This window comes from Dendropsophus ebraccatus, chromosome 3 (assembly GCF_027789765.1).
Source record: "Dendropsophus ebraccatus isolate aDenEbr1 chromosome 3, aDenEbr1.pat, whole genome shotgun sequence".
NCBI classification, from domain to species: domain Eukaryota; kingdom Metazoa; phylum Chordata; class Amphibia; order Anura; family Hylidae; genus Dendropsophus; species Dendropsophus ebraccatus.
Window position 1 is genome coordinate 144,782,584 of NC_091456.1, and position 13,369 is coordinate 144,795,952.

The 13,369-nt window shown below is 40.6% G+C and overlaps 1 protein-coding gene and 1 pseudogene across 1 annotated transcript in view; both read left to right on the top strand.

Moving 5' to 3' along the window:
- XRCC4 (X-ray repair cross complementing 4) overlaps positions 1 to 13,369 on the top strand; it is a 189,163-nt gene that overhangs the window by 135,502 nt on the left and 40,292 nt on the right. The gene's annotated exons all lie outside the window — the stretch shown is intronic.
- On the top strand, positions 3,196 to 3,309 carry LOC138787707 (U6 spliceosomal RNA; annotated as a pseudogene).

Consider the following 13,369-nt stretch of genomic DNA (forward strand, 5'->3'; position numbering starts at 1 on the left):
TCCCTCTCTTGTCCTCTAGCATGGCTCCCTCTCAGTCCCTGACATGGCTTCTTTTCTCTCTCCTGGTCCCCAACACAGTTCTTCTTCCCACTGCAGTATGACATGTTTTGAAGCTTTGCTGCTGCATAAGAAGCATTTGCAGAGATCTATCATAGTAATGTACATGTTGTTTCTGCCTTATGATTTTTCCTGTTTACTAGAACTGCTGACTTTGTCTTTTTGGCAGGTTTACCAGGTAGTCAAGCCGTTTCCATGTAGGCTGCTACATAGAAAGTAATGAACTAAAAAGATCTTTTGTGTAATTTTGCTCTTATACGCAAAGGGTTATTTCTAGAACACTGAAACATAAAGTATGTCATATATAGGATTTTGCAACCGTGACATACTGTATTATTTTTCATTACTATAACCAGTCCAGCTTATACTTTGGCTGCCGCCATTTTTCTGTGCGGTTGTGTGTGAATAGAATAAGCCGAATGTTGACACAAGTGTTGGCTCTCCTCATGGTCAATTTAGAATTATTGTAAAACATTTGTATATAGCTGCCATACAGGACACACAATACTGATTTACTGTGAGCCTAAATGGCTCTCTTTGGTCATGTAAAATGTTTAAATGTAACATTTGTCAATGAAAGTTAACTTGACATTCTCTTCAACCCTGGATACAATTAAAATCTAATTATCCCTGAACATATATATGCTTAACCCAGAGTCACTCATTTTTGGATGAACCAATAAGTAATGACACTACTCAAGGCATTAATCTTTCTAAGGCGTCATAAGTACACCGCTGAGCAGTGTTAATGGAGGAAAACAAAGAACCTGCAGCTCTGTAATATGGTGCCAAAAGCCATTTGCCTCCACATTGTACTGCACTGTGTTACAATGTTTCTAGGTAACTCGTTCCAATCTGTAATTTACCAACAATTTTTGTTATTTAAACGACAGGGACATTTCAAAGGGGTTTTCTGACCCCTTTATTAATCCCTTAAGGACAGAGTCTAAAATGGCCTTAAAAGGAAACTCCACATACAGTAAGAAAAACTTGTTTTCTATTAAAAGTACATTAAAGTTATATAGATGTATAGATAATGTATTACCGATTGAAATCCAGAAAGTGAACAAAAATGGCCCCTGTGCCAATCCACATTGTCCCCTGCTCCCTCTGCTCTCCCACCTTAGGAGACAAATCTTCCATGCCTCTGTCTCACATTGTGTGTGTTTGCTGAGCACAGGCTGATCATGTAGACAGGTGGCAGGGCGTGATGTCACAGGAGGCTTGGCTGGATCCCCCAATCCCCTGACTAATTCACCATCTCTGACCGGCCAGAAGCAGCTGCTGCAGCTTCACTGATTGTGCAAAAGTGTGCAGTAAAATTAGGGCAATTAAATGATGCTAAACGACAGAGAGGATCAGAGCCTACACTGCCAATCCCATCTGGAGAAAAAAATGAGGCATAAACAGTATATCCCATGTGAGATAATAAGTCCTTATTGTGGGGCTCAACTTCAAAGATAAAAGATGCTTGATCATAATACAGTATGTGCATGGACATGAGAAGGAAAAAAAAATTAAATTCCAAAAGTTCTTTACTTTATTCCAATATCAGCGTTACAAGTAGAGAATACAGTTTGTTGTTTGGGTGGGACCACAATTAAATGAAGTACTGAAAACAATTTAGTAACGCAATGAAACTGCAATGTGTGAACACAGCCTAGATGTTCTGCAACAGATTTGGGCGGGGAATGGGCAGGGTGATGGACTGTGATGAACAGCTGAGGGAAAGCATTGCACTCTGGAACCACGAAGTACAGCTACACAATACAGAACAAAACCCCCCAAAACAAATGGATTTTTGGTAGTTTCAAAACTGGGATAGATAGGTAAGCAATGCTATTTGCTTCTGCAGAAGGTTCATTTTTTTACCTCTACCCGGAGTTCCCCTTTAAGTACAGAGTCCTATTTTTGCTTTGTACTTTCTACATATTTACCACATTTTTTGCAATGGTGACTCGATTTTATTACATTGTGTTGTTGTATTGTGGTGTTACACTTTTTTGTTTTAACTATGGTTTCTTTTATTGTCTTTCTGTTTTTTTTTTTTGGGGGGGGGGGGGGGGTATTTTTTAAGTCAAAAGACGTGTTAATACTTATTCCATATTGCATTTTGGCTTTTAACTATAGACCACTTTTTCTTTGCTTTCTCTCAATAGTTTCACTTTTAACTCCATTCTGGATTTTACCTATAGAGTATAGTTGTGTGACTAATCGCTGCTTATGGAATGGTAGTAGTCATGTCAAAAGCAACTGTGCATATCCAACAGAAGAGCTAGCCAGTTCAATAAGCCCTTTTTACTATCATTATTATAATCAGGCTTTGAGATGTGGGCAATCTGAACATAAGCACATTATAGGGCCATGACTATGTGACCTTGAGCTGCAGCAATCAGACAGATGATTCCTGTTACCCTGAATTTCTGCAAATGTTCCTTCAAAGCTTTACGTGAACTGAAACCGTATACCTGATATTATTTTTCAAAGGGGTCATTTCCAGATACCCCACGAAGATAAAACTGTCAGTTGTTTCATCAGTCTGATGCAGCAGTAAAATTTATGTATGATAATGCTTTATTGTAAAATGTACATTTCTTTAACGTTACTAAACACTTTCATCTGGGACATACCGCTCTATGCAGAGCCATACCAGCAGATGAATTCTGCTTTTGTTTAAACATTTAGGAATCCTCTCTTAAAATGTGCTGACCTACTAAAATACATAAATAGGAAAAATATTTTTTAAAATACTCACTCTGACTTTCCCTTGCCTCTTCATATACTTTTTCTTTCTGGTACTATATAAATCGTGAGAATGAAGCCAGAGTCTGTTCACATGTAGAATGTTACTGACCTTTTTAGCAATCCATAGGGTGGAATCCACTTTAAATCTGTAAGTCTCCAGCATGTCTCACATCTGTAAAATTATTATAATAATATAAATGATGATAGTAAATTATTATATATCTCTGAGATATTGCATTACACTGTGCTAGAGGCTGAACAAGATTGCTTTGCTGTCGTCTGCATATTGCTCTTTTACAGATTATAAGGTTTTCAGTTGCCCCCCCACCCCAACACACGCACACGCACACACAAGCGTGCATGCGCACACTCAATTAAGAGACACACAGGTTCGTGAAACATTCCATATATTTTCACAAATACCTTAATTGGAATGATACAGACATGATTAGCATGGTCCTTGCACAAGGATGACACAAACTCAATTAAGAGAGCCTAGTGATATGTTCTAGCTCACTAGAATGAGAGTTTTGTATACATGGTTGGATACCTTGACCCAAATAGATAGCAACTATAAGACCGTAAGGGGACTACATATGGGTGAAGTGTGAACAGAGTCATAGATGTGCTGCCAAAATTCCTTTTTTTTCTGTTGAATGTAAGTGGTGTAGCTACCTCCTGTTGGCCTGCACTCCACCCATGTCCCAAGGCTGCTATAAAAGAGATCATTTGGCTCCTATCTGCCCAGTTGTAGGCTTATTCAGCCCAGGAGAGGCCATTGCTAGTGTGAAAATGCTAGAGTAGGGACCATGTGTCGAGGACGCCTTAACATGGCGACATGGTACACTCTGTTTGATCAAATAGTTTGCTAAGATCCTCTCTTTTCTAAATTAAAAAAATAAATAAAAAATTGACCGTGTGTACGCTGGGAGGAGTATATACAGTATGGTGAGCCCTTGCACCTGTGAGTTGCTGTTACACCTTTTGTTTTTTGTCTGTACTTAAGCCACAAACAGCGTTTAACCTGCAGTATGAACAGAGTCATAGATGTGCTGCCAAAATTTCCCTTTTTTTCTATAGGGGTGAAGAAGCTTCATAATGCAACAAAGCCCTCTGGTGATGTTTAAAGCGACTCTGTACCCACAATCTGCCCCCCCAAAACCGTTTTTACTGTGAGATAGCTACTTTTAATCCAAGATCTGACCTGGGGTCCTGTCAACAGGTGATGCAGTTATGGTCCTTAAAAAAAAAAAAAAACTTTTAAACTTGCAACACTGTGTCAAATTGGAGTGTCTGTGCCCTAGGCTTGCATTGCCTCTCTGTCTCCCCTCCCCACCCTCCTCATCATTAGGAATGCCCCAGGCAGGATTTCCCCTATTTATCACTTGTCTGAACACTGCACATGTGCCTTAATTATCCAACACATGTGCAGTGTTCAGACAAGTGATGAATAGGAGAAATCCTGCCTGGGGCTTTAACACACATTACACTTAAAACAGACCCTTGTTTTCTCCCATCACCTTTCCATAGCTAATGGGTTAATTCCCCACAACCTTATTTGCTAACCTTGTAGGTCCTGTAAAGAGGGGGCCTAATTAAAATCATTGATGAAGACAATCTGGTAGGGCACCTTCTCCCAGTGGTCAAGCGTCCTTTTTCATGGGTGAGCTATCAGTAACGAGCGTCACTAGGAATGCTCATGTACCTGATAAATGGCCTGTGTAGAAGAGCCTGCAATCAAATGAACGAGCAACTGCTGATTGAATCTTTTGTGCGGCCATATAATGCTACGTTTACACGAAACGATAATTGGCCCGATCGTAGGATTAACGATGTCGGAGTAACGATTTTTTTTTCCAGAACGATCAGCATTTAGATGGTGCGATATATCGTACGGAAAAATCGTTTTGCGATCGTTTTAAGATCACCCTTAGATACATTACCTGTCAGGTCTTCTGCTCCGCTCTGTCTTCCTCCCCGGGTCCCACGCGCTCTGGCTTCAGAATGGCCTGTCAGCTGACGGAGCGCTCAGCCAATCACAGGCCGGGACCCCCACGGCCTGTGATTGGCTGAGTGGCCTGTCAGCTGACAGGCCATTCTGAACCTAAAGCGCGCAGGACCCGGGGAGTAGGACGGAGCAGAGCAGAAGACCTGACAGGTAATGTATGCTGCAAGGGCTGCAAGGACATCGGTAACGATGTCCCTGCAGCCCTCGCTCAACGATCATCAGGCCGTGGAATAGGCCCAGTAAATGAGCGGCGATCTAGCTGATCGGCGCTCGTTTACATCGTTGATCGGGCCCTCATCGGCCCGTGAAATAGGACCCTAAGTCACGGCCAAGTGGCCTGTGGTATCTACACTTTAGGTTGTAGTTCATATTGAAGTCAGATCATATATTATCATAGTAAGACATTTACTGTGGCTTTCCATAGTGGGATGAATTGTATTAGTAGCTTCCCATCAGCTGTACTTGTAGGATAAAAGAAAGACATAAGTAAAAACATATTAAGGTGAACTTGACATCTTTGAAATCCTTATGTGTCCATTGATAAGATGATTTATGGTTTGCACTGGATTTATAGCTCTTGTTAATGTCTTTCGCTCTTATTTTTTTATAACCTGGAATTTCATTTACCCTTCACAAAGTGGATTTCAAATAGAACTTGTGAAATATAATACATCCACGCAGCCATCCCTTCCTATAAAAAAAGACTCATTTATGACAATATGATTTGGCAGCTGAATAACACTTCTGCCACCAGGCTGTAAATACTAATATTTTACAGCACTTTGCTTGTTAGCCTGGAGAGCTCCGCAACTATTACCTACAGTACAAACTGTGCCTCATGGTGATTTTGTTTCTCTCCATCAAAGTCTCTACAAAATTATACTACTGTCACCAACAATGCTGATTTTTATGGGGTGGGACTATTACCTTCAACAGATGCTATGGGCTACACCCTTTCTTTTTTTTTTTTTTTTTACTTCCGAAAAATATACCAAAACATACACAAAAGTACATAACATTTTCATATAAACATATAAGAGCTTTACATAATCATAAGAAGAAATTTAGCCCACAAAAAAATTTCAATACAGACATAGTTAATATACAGTATAAAAAAAAACCATACCCCCCCCCCCTTCCCCATCTCACCCACCACCTCCCAACACCCTACCTCACTTACCCAATCTTCCCCTTTCCCCCCCACCCCCCTGCCAAGGTACGAAAGAACGAAAATTACTGACATTTTTCAAAATTCTCCCACTTTTTATATTTGGAATCTCAGGTGCCAACCATTTTCTCACCAACACCAATCTTGCGTAGAATAAAAGTCTCTGGACTATTCTTCTGCTACTCTTCCTACAAGGTACAGATGAGGGATCTCCTAAAATGACCAATACTGGATCTAATTAAAATTTTATTTCTACCTTCTCCATAATCTTCTCATGAACAGAGTTCCAGAATGTACCTAGAGCCTTGACCACATCATGTGTTCAAAACCGGCCCTGCTTTCTCCACACATTTATCCTCCTTCCACCTTTTGATCTTACATAAAAATAATGGTGTATAATAAAGCTGATGGACTATGTTAAATTAGATGACTCTAAGTGAACCTGCTCGAGAAACCTCCCTAATACCTTTAAGAATACTCCCCCATTGATCATCTTCTAAATCTCCTATGTCCACCTCCCACCTCTTCCTCCCCTTCTCACCCATCTCATACTCAAACATAAAATAGGAATATAACAATTTAATCTCCTTTTTACATATTACCCCATTCCTAAGTTTCCCAATTACCGGGCCCGGTTCACAGATCTTACCCTGATTCCTTTTTAAGTTCTTCCGGATTACAGCTTTATACCTCATATATTCATACCAGTGTTTCTTATCCAAGTTATATTCATCTCTCATTGGCCACACCCTTTCTTGCTTGGTACTCCGGCTACATTGATTTTACATTTCTTTACTGCTATCTCCATTATTATTAGAGAACTCCCATACCTGCTTGAGCTTTTTGGACATTATTTTAAGCTGTTGAACCAATAATACATTCTGAAAAGTATATTAGCCATATTAACTCTCTTTACAAAGCTTTTGGCCCCCTTAGCAATCATTAGATTGCTTATTCTGGTCAATGCTTTTGCTTAGTATAGCAGTTATGGTGCTGGTTGGTGCTCTCCTACTGCCCGAGGCAGACTTTAGGAGCAGATCAATGATCGGACAGCACAGAGATAAGTAAGAGACCTCCATCTGTCAGGGAAACCAATCATATTCCAAACTTTCAGTAAGAGGAGCTTCTCCTGTCACAACACACTTAAACGCTGTGATTGCTATACATTAAGGGGTTAAGGACAGACATCAATGGGATCACTGTTCTCCATCATTGTAACGACTGATGGCACTTGTGGAGAGTCAGCAGATGCGAATATATGGTGCCACACACACTAAAGGAGAAGTCCGGCAAAAAATTTTATTAAAGTATTTTATTGCCCCCAAAAGTTATACAAATTACCAATATACACTTATTACGGGAAATGTTTATAAAATGCTTTTTTTCCCCTGCACTTACTACTGCATAAAGGCTTCACTTCCTGGATAAAATGGGGATGTCACGACCCGACTCCCAAAGCTGTGCGGACTGTGGCTGCTGAAGAGGATGATGGCAGGGGGATGCTCAGTGTCCCTCCAGTGCCCTGTGTCCCTCAGTGTCCCCCTGTCCCCCTGCCATCATCCTCTCCAGCAGCCACCGCCCGCACAGCCCTGGGAGTCGCGTTGTGACATTACCATTTTATTTAGAAAGGGAAGCCTTGATGCAGTAGTAAGTGCAGGGAAAAAAGCACTTTACAAGCATTTCCCATAATAAGTGTATATTGGTGATTTGTATAACTTTTGGAGGGCAATACAATACTTTAATAAAAATTTTCCCTGGACTTCTCCTATAAATTCTCCTCTACCCCCGCGACGTATGTAAACGTCACAACTACATAGGGCATCGGCAGTTGGAAGCCATAAGGCTGATGGGTTCAGCAAATTCTGCACAGTGCCTGAGAGCCCAGCTGTTTCTTACAGAATACATACGTTTTCGAAAACTAGACTAAAACCTGCATGCCTGCTTATTACTTAACTCATCAATGAAGTAGTATCCCAAAATCATGGCAGTCCTTTAGATGTTTTGGCAATTGCAAGGCTAGCCTTTGTCTTGTTTGTTCTGGAGTGGTTCGTACCAGCTCTTCCACAGAGTTTTAATTATTGTTTACATTTACCTTAACTGAAGTAAGTGGAGCCTGCAGTTTATATTATATATACAGTATTTATATTTATATACAGTGTGTAGTGCTGTCAGTTTTCTTTTATTGTTATTGGGCTGTTTACACAGGAAGATGTGTACCTAACAGCAATAAATTTAAAAGCTTGCTTTTAAAGGGGAACTCCAGGTAGAGGTTAAAGGGGTAGTGCGGCGCTCAGCAATTATTCACAGAATAACACACATTACAAAGTTATACAACTTTATAATGTATGTTATGTCTGTGAATCGCCCCCTTCCCGTGTTTCTCCCCTCCCCCGCACGTGTACCCGGGAGTGTGCGATATACATACCTGACGCGTGTCGACCCCTGGCTTCTGTCGATGCAATCTTCGGGAGGCTGGCCGACTCGCTTCAGCCGTCCCCCCTCTGCAGCGTCATCAGCTGCTCAGCCAATCGCGATTGAGCAGCTGATGACGCGTTTCGCGTCATCAGCTGGTCAGCCGCGATTGGCTGAGCACAGTTATGCTCAGCCAATCGCGGCTGAGCAGCTGATGACGCTGCAGAGGGGGGCCGGCAGGAGCGAGTCGGCCGGCCTCCCAAAGATGACGTCTTTGAAGAAGATGGCGGACGTGGTCGGTCGACACGGATCAGGTATGTACAGCGCACCACACTTCCGGGTACACATGCGGGGGTGGGGGGACACGGGAAGGGGGCGATTCACAGACATAACATACATTACAAAGTTGTATAACTTTGTAATGTGTGTTATTCTGTGAATAATTGCTGAGCGCCGCACTACCCCTTTAAAAAAATGAAACTTCTGCAGATCTGCAGTAAAATTAGTGCAGCAGCTGCTTCTGGTCGGACAGAGATGGTGATTGGGGGATCCAGCCAAGCCTCCTGTAACATTATGCCCTGCTCCCTGCCTGCATCATCAGCAAACACACACAATGTGAGACAGAGGCATGGAAGATTTGTCTCCTGGGGAGGGATAGCAGAAGGAGCAGGAGACAATGTGAATTGGCACAGAGGCCATTTTTTTTTCACTTCCTGGATTTCTATTAGCTACCAGTGTGGCAGAACCATACAGATACGGTAATACATTGTATAGACACATCTATATAACTTTTAATGTACTTTTAATAGAAAACAAGTTTTTCTTATCCAGAGTTCCCCTTTAAGACCTGAACAGCCAAGGATCAGACTTTTTCCCCCTGCTTGGGCAGATTGGTGTAACTTTTACACAGGCCAATTGTCAGCCGCAGGAGCGTTTCTAGTAACAATCCTGGACCATAATCGGCCTGTGTAAAAGGCCTTTTAGAAACAGACAACAGTCAGTGGAATTCCCATAATGCATTGTTCTCTGGTAACCACACACTGACAGACTCCTGAATGTTGCTTTAGTCGTAACTTAAGATATCTTGTAAATAAGTTTTAGATGAGTAAATTATGTAAGTTGGTGTCTGTAGGTTTAATGTTTGAAATTTTTATCAAAAACTAAAACTTTCACATAAAATATTGATCCTGCAGATTAATTCCACTAGAAGTGATTCGGTTTAAGCCTACACAAAGTATAAGCATTCTCCTTGACAAGTCTACATTGAATTGTGTGTATTTAGGTTACTTTCATTGTGTGTTCTTAACTTTTATGGACAGCGGGAAATCTTCAGGTCATGGTTGATTGCATAGCAATTTTATGAAACATTAGATCCACTTTCTATGATGATCAAATGGCCTTTCATCCAGTATGACACCAGCAGCAATACCCTGAACAGATTACATGAATGGAGCTGGCACTATAGTAATCAGGGCATTTAAAACAAAAAACATGTAATCCTTTTATTCATGGGTCCCTCCGAAAACTTTCTAGTACAAAGGTGAAGGCTGCAATTGATGTGAGAGCTAACAGGATGAAATGGTTAAGGAGACGTTAATGGTTCATATGTTTACCTTTCCTCGAAACACTGAGGTGCTGTCAAGGTATAATGAAGTGGATACAGGAAACATGGGACATGTCAGAGGAGAAAGAGAGAAGCGCCGTCTCCAGCCCTCATGTTTCTTACCACATCTGTGAAATAAAACAGTGTTTTGTTCTGTGTCTACAAAGCTGTTAGCTCAGAGCCTCTTCAAACAACTGCACAGGCTTTGTGAACACCAAGAAGGAAAAAAAAAGAGAAATAACAATGTTACCTAATGGCCACAGCAGCGAGAGTAAGAAGGATACACAGTAATGCTTTATTTGTCTTAGCTTAAGAGCAATCGAAAGTTTTTAAGCAAGAGACAATTTCCTCTTTGTTTCCGCCGTTTACATACTCCTTTTATCATTTCACCAACAGTCCCTCAGTCTGGTTTGGGTACAGTGCCAATCCATCATTAGTGACCTCTGTAATTATACTTCCACAGGATTTCATGGCTTAAATATATTTGCCTTTGATAGTGGAGTCTTGTTCTCTTACTTTTTATATTATGGTTCACAGAAAAAGCTACTACTGTATGGAACACAACCTTTTTTTATATTGTTCTACTCAGGTGAGTATTTGCCATTGAACATCACCTTATAGTTACTCTATAGATAGAATCTGCATAAATAATGCTGTTAGTTATGTTGCACCAATGCCTGTATTATAGTCCAGAGTCTAATTCAACATTTTACTGGAATAATCTGTTTCAGTTTTCTGATTCTAATTTTTTACAATTTCATTTCTTTGTACATATATTATGGGGGCATTGTATTGTATTATGGGGGCATCCATATTGCCTCAGCTTTCTCTGCAGCACTGATGGGAAACCTTCAGCCCTTCAGCTGTTGCAAAACTGCAAATCCCATCATACCTGGACAGCCATGTACAGAGTACAGAATATGGCTGTATTTGCTGTTCCAGCGGAAGGGATGTTGCACAGCCATTTTACGGTTCAATCATTTTTTTTATTATATTCATATATTGGACTCTCAGGTCCAATTTAAATTATTAACTCCTCTAAGTGCTCATTCACACAATCCGTGCCGCGATCTGGAGGAGGATCTCGGCATAGATCCCCTAACCGGAGCCCACCTGCAACCCAGCTCGCATTTCTCTGTGCAACAGAGATGACAGGAGAGCATGATGTGCTCTCCTGTCATCGCATCTACTACTCACCTATTCCCCTGTGCAGACCGGCTAGACACGCTCACCGGAAGTGGCCAGGACTACGCCTGCGGGAGAAAAAGCCTGCGTTGTCCAGGCCACTTCTGGTGAACATGAAGCTGGTCAGCACGGGGGAATAGGTGAGTAGTAGATGCAATGACAAGAGAGAACACCATGCTCTCCTGTCATCTCTGCGGCAGGGGGTGATCCGTGCCGCGATCCGAACTAGGACATGTCCTATTTTTTTTTGCGGTGTGGGTCGCGGCATGGATCATGTGAATGGCCACATTCATTTCAATGGTACCTAAAATTGTTTGTGACAATTTTACAGACTATTTTACAGGACATGTGAATGCGGCCTAAGGCCCTGTTCACACTACGAAATTGGCACACTACGAAATTCCATGCGGAACCCCTGGTTTGATTTATGGAATCTGCACCAAATCCTGCCTTCTATCAGTTCGAAAGGGAGGGCTCATGTGACAATACACATACACACAAAACATGCCCTTATCAAGGGCTGCAGTATATGGGACAATTAATTTAAACTGTGGTCATATTCTTACTTTCTTAAAAAATGAAATGACACAGCCACTTAACAAGACTTCAGCAGCTAAATCAGAATACCATAAATTAGATGAGATCTGTCTACAGATTTTCAGTGGTCCCCATCTCACTGCTTTCTCCGATTTGTTGACGCTGCAGGAAATGCCTGCTCAAACAGTGGTTACACCAGTGGACTTGCAGTGTAAACTGTTGTGACAATTAGATTGAGGGTTTGAACTTAACCAGGGCAACATCTGCATTGATTTCCTGTAAGTTTCAATGACTTCCTGGGAAATTGAATCTAGAATGTATGCATTTTCATTAAGGAAATATACATACAACCCGAATTAGGAACGGGAACCAAGGTTAATAAATTCTAGAACAGGTCTAGTAAGTTGACCATATAAAAATAATAAACAGATCACATAATGTTAATACTTATTGGGTTGTAGGATTTCTATGAGCAAGACTTCCATCTGGGTTATACAGATAGTTCTGTTGTCAGGGGCCCTTGCAAGAAAGAAGGGGCTCTTATTGACCTGTCAGCTGTTGACCTACTGTCTACTAGTCATGAATAAAAGAAGAGGCCCCATTCAATAACATGGAAACTTGGTTCATTTCAATTAAATGAAAGTGCCTGGACTTGTGTTAGTCTTCCCTCTGGGACTAAGTATATTCTATGGGCCTTAAGGGTACATAAAGGTCAAATAAAAGCTTTTCCATCCCTCTGAGGGGCCCACTGGTTGTGAAAATGAGAATAACATAATCTTTTTACTTATGTCTGATGGCGGCCCTCCATATTAGGCTAAAACAACATTTTCAGCTTCTCCATGGTACAGTATTCAAGTTTGAAAATTATGTAGCGAATCTATAAAGTTATAGGCAAAGAGCGAATAAAATCTGTATTTCATCATAGTGCTGCTCTTCTTTTTTGTGTGCGTCCCTGCCCTTGTTTTGAGGTATATTTGAAGATTCTGACCACTGTGTTACGTATAGATGTAGTAAAGTACTATGTAATAGGACTATATTAAAAATAAAAAGTAATGCATTTTGTATTTTTGTCATTATTTGTATTTGAGCTGCTACAAATGTTTTAATTCAAAATACCATATTCTTTATGTTTCTATTGTAAGCCCATACAGTGAAATAATAATAAAAAAATGATCATTTCAATTTAGCAGTCAGTAAATGTTTTGCAGAGGAATTTTCCCATGGACTAGGTCAATAATGGACATCATTCACTTAAAATTAGCTTAATGACATGTTTTCATTGCTAACAAACACCAGATGAAAGTAAGATTTTTGTGTGTGTGTGACATGTAGTAACACATGTTCAGGGAATGATCCAATTGGCCCAGAGAAAACAGAATGACACAGAAGGCATTGGTGGAATTCCCCCACTTAGGAAGTAATTACAATGTTGCAGGAATTCTTCCTCACTTCAATTATGTTGTGTTTAAGGTGTCAACCAAAGGAATGATAATAAGAAGGCAAAATTTGTACTTTTGTAGAAAGTACATCCATAGCCGGCTTACACTAATTTGAAAATTAGTATTTCCATTGAAAGTTGTGAATGGAGTGAATACACTAATAAGGTCTAAGTAACGTGCTTGAGAAGGTTTAATACTCTATAATGATGTTTAAT